Genomic DNA, 6,527 nt, shown 5'->3' with positions numbered 1-6,527 from the left:
CCCTATGTCGTTAGGCTTGTCGGATGTATCCAGAGCCTGTTGACGTGTTTAGATAGACTTGAGAACACGGCAATTCTCCATGGTGTGGTTTGACTTGGGATGGAGCTGGCAGGGCCCTTTCAATGCTTTGGTGTAGTCTTCTTTGTAGTTACGACGTCCGCCACCTTTCTTAACGATGTTGACCTCGCCGTCGTCTTCCCGAGCATGCTTGCCCCTGTAATCGTCCCGGCGGTTACGTCGCTGATTATGTTGGTCGTGGTGATCGCGGGAGTCGTTGCGCTGGTTGCGGCGGTCAAAATTGTCGTTCCGACCACGGTTGTCGCGGTAGTCGTCGCAGTGTGGGGGGTGGTCGGAGCGTGGAACCCTTGCTGCTTCTTTGATAATTATCTTTTTAGCGTCATCGGCGTTCGCATATTTCTTAGCAGTGGCCAGGAGCACTGTAACCGATTCAGGTCTCTTGCGGAGGAGCTTATCCCTTAGGGCATCGTGGAAGCGTAGGCCAGTGATGAAAGCCTCGATTGCCTCGTTGTCGGAGATTGACGGGACCTTAATGCGCATCTCCGAGAAACATCGGACGTACTCTCGTAGTGGCTCATCCTTCCAATCTCGGATCCGCTACAGATCATATTTGTTGCTGAGTTGCTCGCAAGTAGCAATGAAGTTGTCGATGAAGGCTTGCTTGAGCTCTTGCCAAGAATCAAAGTAGTTCGCCGGCAAGCTGACTAGCCATTGGTGACCTACATGGCCAACAGCGACTGGGAAGTAGTTAGACATGACGTGCTCGTCAGCCATAGCTGATCTGCACGCAGTTTCGTAGAGCATGACCCATAATTTGGGGTTCTCCTTGCCATCGTACTTCTAAAGTTTTTTGAGCTTGAAGTTCTTGGGCCATATGACTTGGCGAAGTTGCGGAGTAAACTGCTTCAAACCCGACGGGCCGTGGGCAGTATCATATTCCATACGGCGATAGCTTTCATGGGATGTACAATCGTTGGCTCTCTGGTTGATGTGATCGCGCAGATCACGTCCTCCGAGGTAATGGCGGAGATCGTTATTGCCATCGCGGCGATCTCGGTTGCCATCTAGATTAGCCCTACGACCGTGGTTATCACGGCGATTATCATGGTTGTCTCAGCGGTTGTCGTCCCGAACATCACAGTGGTTGTCCTCCCGATGGCGGTTGTCATCCCGACCACCATCATGGCCACCGTTTCTGCCTTGACGGTTGTCTGATGGGTCGTTGTTGCGCGAGCCACGTTGGTTGGATGGCTGTGAGCGACTTGAGTACTGGCGGCTGTGGCTTGATTCGACTGAGACAGATGGAGCCCGGGTTTGATTTACAATCTCTACGGTCTGGGCCATAGCAGCCATCAGATAAGCTTGTATATCATCGCGAACTGCCTGGGTTTCCGGGGTATTGGGTAGCCGTTGCATTGTCACCATAGCAACGGCTACGTTGGCGCTTGGAGTCCTAAAGACCTGTTTGTCCCCCACCCTGTCGAAGGCATTGTTGAGGTCGCGTGGCTGGACCCTTATGCATCGTGTCTCCTCTTCTGCTTCGGCTTTGATTTGTCGGTGATTAAACCGGTCAATATTGCGTGCTTCGCGTGCAATCCTTTCTTGTTCTGTTTCGCCGACTGCTAGTGGTTCGTCATTACTGACAATATTGATCAAATCCCCTTGCCTTGGTGGGAAAGACGGGAATTGTGGGAACCCCAGGGCGTGGTCTGAGATATCCAGATCATATTCGACGCCTTCATCATCGTGATGCTAGAGCTCGATGTGGACGAAGGCATTAGATGCGATGCCAGACGAGGAGCTGGAGTCACCCTCTTGGACTGTGTGGATGGATCCTTCTTGATAATCCTCAATCCGGATCATGTTGACGAAGTTGCGTGGCTTCAGGCAAGGTCGATGTATAAAACACAGATCCGAGCGGCGTTGTATATTATACACATAGTTGGAGGTAGCGTTTCATAGGCCGTAGGGCTGGGCCTGGTAGTTCTCCATCGAGGCTTCATACTTGAAGAGCCGGAGACCCATCGTGGAGGCTGGCCAGCGATGAGCGGAGCGCCCTTCAGGAGTAGATATGACCACGAGATCTGTACCAAGTCATGCAGGACAACTGGCCCGAGCTAGTCGGGTAGATCTGTTGTGGGGAGCGGTTACCTGCTCATTAGGTTGACTTTGAATTGAACTTACCAGAGCTAGGGTTTCAGCGAGTTTGGTGCCGACCTGATCGATGGAGTCGAGCAGGTCGATGTTGTTGATCTGCTTCCCTTTGTAGTGGGGAAGCAGACGACGGGTTGTCGGCGTGGCTGAAGATGATGCGGGCGTGGTCAGAGCCAGATGTACCGTGGTCGAAGCCAAATCCACCATGGTCGGAGCCGTATCCACCGTGGTCGGAGCCGTAGCCGATGCAGGTGAAGCAGCGGTCGACATAGATTGAATCCACGCCTCCTCCATGGTCATGGTGATGAAGTCGTTGGAGCCGGTGGTCTAGGTGATCTAGCCGACGGTGAACATGAGGTCGTTCGGCGTAGCCACGAAGCCGGAGATGATGACCATCTTGTTTGCTTGGAGAGCAGTACACACACCCTCTACCTGGCGCCACTGTTGACGAAATATGGTCGGCAGTCTACCTAGGGGTATGCCCAAGGTAGTAGATTGTCGACAGATAGATGCGTAAGCCACAAACAAGACGGTGACGCAAGACAGACACGAGGTTTTATCCAGGTTCGGCCGCTAAGAAGGCGTAATACCTATGTCCTGCGTCTGATTATATTGATGTATGTCAATGAGAGATGTTTTTAGAGGGGTCCCCTGCCCGCCTTATATAGTCCAGGGGGCAGGGTTACAGATCTAGAAACTAATCCTAGCCAGTTACAATTGCCATAGGTGGCCGGACAAGGATTCCTATTCTAACCGACCATGATCTTGCTTGATCTCCAAATCTGCCTTGACTCCTTGCGCGGGACTCTGAACAAGTTGGCCGGGCCGCGCGTCATCTTCCAGTGGACCGGACCCCCTGATCCGGGCCGACCTAAGCCTAGCCGTAAGGGTATAGGGGTTAATACCCCCACACTATCCGACTGCTGCTGGCTTTGGCAGCAGCGAAGGACTGGTGCATCCATCACCTAGATGTAAAATCAGCCTTCCTCAATGGTGAGCTGGCGGAGACGGTCTTCGTCAGGCAACCTCTGGGTTTTGCTGTCAAGGGAGCAGAGCATGGGGTGCTCTTACTGCGCAAGGCGCTCTACGGGCTACGATAGGCTCCGCGAGCTTGGAACGCCAAGCTTGACACCACGTTGGGCGAGCTTGGTTTCACGTGGTGTGCAACCGAGCACGTGCTCTACACGCGGTGATGGGGGAAGAAGGAGCTCATCGTCAGTGTGTATGTGGACAACTTGATCATCATCGGTGTGCGTGCGGAGGACATCGACAGCTTCAAGCGCGAGATGGCGGCTCGTTTTCGAATGAGCGATCTCGGCGCGCTCTCCTACTATCTCGGCATCGAGGTGAGACAGGGGAAGGAGGCGCTCACGCTCGGTCAGAGCACATACGCCTCGAAGCTGTTGGAGCGGAGCGGCATGGCTGAGTGTAAGCCATGCGTGACTCCGATGGAGGAGTGGCTGAAGTAGACGAAGGCCAGTACCACGGCGATGGTAGATGCACACTCTACCGGAGCATCATCAGCGATCTGCGCTACCTAGTCCACGTGAGGCCGGGCAGTGCGTTCGCCGTGGGCTACGTCAGCCGCTTCATGGAGGATCCCCAAGAGGATTACTAGGCCGCGGTGAAACGGCTACTACGATACATCAAGGGGACGGTGAATCAGGGGATTGTCTTCCCCAAGACCAGCGGAAGTGGGCTATAGCTCACTGTGTTCAGCGATGCAGACATGGCGGGGGACATCGACGGACGACGGAGCACCTCTGGCGTGCTCGTCTTCCTCGGATCGGCTCCAATGTCATGGTTGTCGCTGAAATAGAAGGTGGTGGCGCTGCCCACGTGCGAGGCAGAGTATGTGGCGTCGGCCACAGCTGTGTGGCTGCGTCGGCTGCTGGGCGAGCTGACCGGTGTGGAAGCTCACTCACCAGCATTGATGGTGGACAACCAGCCCACCATCGCCCCCGCGAAGAATCCAGTTCTCCACGACCGGAGCAAGCACATCGACATCAAGTTCCACTTCCTCAGGGACTGTGTCGATGGAGGGCAGATCGTCATCGAGTTCGTCGAAACTGGTCGGCAAGTCACGGACGTCCTCACCAAGCCGCTCAGCCGTCTTCAGTTCACGGAGCTAGAAAAGATGATCGGCATGGTGGAGGTTCTAGGGTTAGCAGCAGGATTAGGGAAAGAATTGTAAAATAATTTGCTGCCCATCGGTGTGAACGCATGGCAGGGGCAGGCGCCGAAAGGGCTCCCTGCCGCTGCACTGTAGCCACGGCAGCAACCGGCGCCGAAAGGCTCCCCCACCGCACAGTAGCCACAGTAGGGGCATGCGCCAAAGTTAGAGCCTAACATGTCTGTGTACTAGCATTAGATGGGTAGAGTTGTATATATATCTCCCCACTACAACTCAGTAAAGAGAGCGAATTCAGTTTTGTCATCTTCTCTGCAGAGCTCCGGCCAACGCTGATGTTTGTGCTGTGTGTGTGCGCTTTGTTCTCCCTTTCTTCTCCTACCTCGAGCCATAGTGTGGTCGGTAACGCCGGTGATCGATCGGCTCACCCAGTGACCAGTCGGCTTATCCGTGCGGGAGATCAGGGGCCAACATAACTAACCTTCCAGAACCCCGCTCTGCATCAGAGTAATTACAGAGACAGCAACAAGCATTACCACCCCCGAAACACCAACATAATTCTTTAGCTCCAGATTAGGAAAACCACAAACCATGCAAACCTACCAGATCAAATCGAACAGCTAGCACCAAGGCAATGTTGAGCATGTCTCGTGTTTGGCGCTATGCCCGTACGTTTGTGCACCTCATGAGCAGCCTTTGATCAGAAACTGAACTAAGAATTGGATGTTCCGAACTGATTGATAAATTCAGGGAACAAGGGACAAATACGCTGTTATATAAGTATAACGCTTATACATACGCTTCACAGTCAAGGTGGATGTTGATCTTGATTCTGAGCCAGAGTAAAGATATCTGTTATCAGGTGAAGTTCAAAGAGGACGACTGTAGATGGATCTTAATCTTAACACCAATGTACTCTTATTAGCTTAGGTCCTTTTAAGCCGTTTTACCTCCTTAATTTAAAATTCAAAAGTTAAGTAGACATAGTAATATAACAATTTGTCCTCTGGAAAGCAGGAATTTCACCCACAACCAAGTCCCGTTCGATCTTGGCAAGGGGCACCAGGGCTCCATTTTCACGGATGTTATGGATCAATTGCAAAAGAGTAGAAAATTTCTGTTACATCAAAATAAAGATGCATTTGCAAAATATTTGTAGTACCTTTCAATTTGAAGGTATTAACAAAAAAATCAATTCAATTGTAGTAAACGATGTAACAATAAAATGGAATCTCGTGCTGTTATTTAACTCCCATCTCACAGGATAAGCAGAGACGAAGCTGATGACAATATATGATCACCGAGTTTTTCAGCCTCCGCGCAACTCAGAACACTTGCGCTAGGATAGTTAAATTTGGCACTACTTTTTGGAAAGCTGCAACTGTTAATTACGCAATGAATCATAACAAAACCAGAAGAAATTGCTTCAACGACCTCAGATTTGACCACAGTTATCATGCAAGAGCAGCGGCACCAAGTCGGTTCTTCCTGACTTGGAAACGACAGCAGCTCAAAGCAATTGGCGATTTCATCACTGAACAATGGAATTTATTCCAAACTTAAATATGATGATCAGAGAGACGGAATTTATCCTATAGCGAGTATGAACGTGCAAATACCTGTGAGTGTTGGATGCTCAGATAAATCAGCTTTATTTGTCATGAATTCTCACTTCTCAGAAGCAAAACTGGCTGGCGTTTTAAGCTGAATGGTTGTATCATCACTGATAGATAAATCACAGAGTTGACTCAGGTGCAGAAAACCGCGAAATGAAGGGAAGGGTCGCTACATTGTTGGACGTACGGCTCATATTAAGAAATTGAACCATTATTAACTAGTGTTATTCTAAATGCTAAACGGTCTGATCAATTATCATTTAGCTATTATATTATTCGAACAAAATGACCAATTAAACATATAAATTAGTCATTTAAATAGGATAAACATATGATTATAATAACATGACAATTACATATCTTTTGAAGGAACAGTACAGCGAGTCTAGGCAATTACAGTATTTGCTAGTTTTAAGTACTAGACGGCAACAATACTACATGGACAGGAACTCAAAAAGAGAGGAAGCCCAGAAACACTGTGGGGTGGTGTAGCAGACAAATCTAGGGACAAGAGGTAAATATAATTGAAAGGCTCCTTGACACCGGTTTATATTTAAGAGAGTAACAGGCTAGAACAAGGCCACGACCCCGATTGCTGCTTCCACGAG

General features: G+C 50.3%; 1 non-coding gene and 1 pseudogene across 1 annotated transcript; both read right to left on the bottom strand.

Moving 5' to 3' along the window:
* Positions 1 to 5,531: 5,531 nt before the first annotated feature.
* Positions 5,532 to 5,637, bottom strand: LOC136530205 (small nucleolar RNA snoR97). Its single transcript, XR_010777691.1, has one exon. It is a non-coding gene; the product is annotated as a small nucleolar RNA snoR97 (small nucleolar RNA).
* A 298-nt stretch (positions 5,638 to 5,935) lies between these two features.
* LOC136530081 (small nucleolar RNA Z223) lies at positions 5,936 to 6,035 on the bottom strand (annotated as a pseudogene).
* Between the last annotated feature and the right edge of the window lie 492 nt (positions 6,036 to 6,527).

The sequence above is a fragment of the Miscanthus floridulus genome, chromosome 19, assembly GCF_019320115.1.
Source record: "Miscanthus floridulus cultivar M001 chromosome 19, ASM1932011v1, whole genome shotgun sequence".
Taxonomy (NCBI): domain Eukaryota; kingdom Viridiplantae; phylum Streptophyta; class Magnoliopsida; order Poales; family Poaceae; genus Miscanthus; species Miscanthus floridulus.
Note: the sequence above shows the minus strand (reverse complement) of the source record. Positions and strands in the feature narration are given on the sequence as shown.